Here is a 760-nt window from a genome sequence, read left to right as displayed (position 1 = left end):
AAAATTATATCATAAAAATGAAAAGGTCAAGCCATGTTCAAAAAAAAATCCTCAAAAGTTCAAACTTTTTTATCTAATAATAATATATTACCATGAAAAGTAACTGATATATTATTATTAGATAAAAAGGTTTACATTTTTGAGGATCTTTTTTTGAACATGGCTATATAGATACCATAAAAAAACCTTTTTTTAAAAAAAGAAAAAAACATAAGCCAAGTGCATATAAAAGATACTGATCAAAAACAGATATGAGATAAATATAATTGACCAAGTGTATTCTTCATTACGCCAGTCACATAAGACAGACCGAAAGTGACTATAATTGTCAACTGGATTATAGTGAAGAAAAAACTTGGCGTGCCCGGGTCGCATTAATTGTAAACAGTATTCAGTGAAAACATTATTTCAACATAGTATTTGCATTATAAATTAAAATATAAAAATAACAGACATATGTATACAGATATATACGTATAATATATACGTATAATATACACGTATAATATAGTGATATAATTAGTATCATCATTCACTATATAGTGATATAATTTGTGGGACATGAAAATATATTCACAACTAAGTATTATAATATGTTCAGTAAGCAATTATTAACACATTTTCTTTGTTAAATTGTTTTCGGATATATTGTGTATACTGCAGAATATTGCGATAGAACCAAGGTTCTAGAATATTGCGTTTTAATGCGACCCGGGCACGCCAAGTTTTTTCTTCACTATAATCCAGTTGACAATTATAG

This window comes from Cyphomyrmex costatus, unplaced genomic scaffold (genome assembly GCF_001594065.2).
Source record: "Cyphomyrmex costatus isolate MS0001 unplaced genomic scaffold, Ccosl1.0 scaffold213, whole genome shotgun sequence".
NCBI classification, from domain to species: domain Eukaryota; kingdom Metazoa; phylum Arthropoda; class Insecta; order Hymenoptera; family Formicidae; genus Cyphomyrmex; species Cyphomyrmex costatus.
This window is presented reverse-complemented; position numbering follows the sequence as displayed.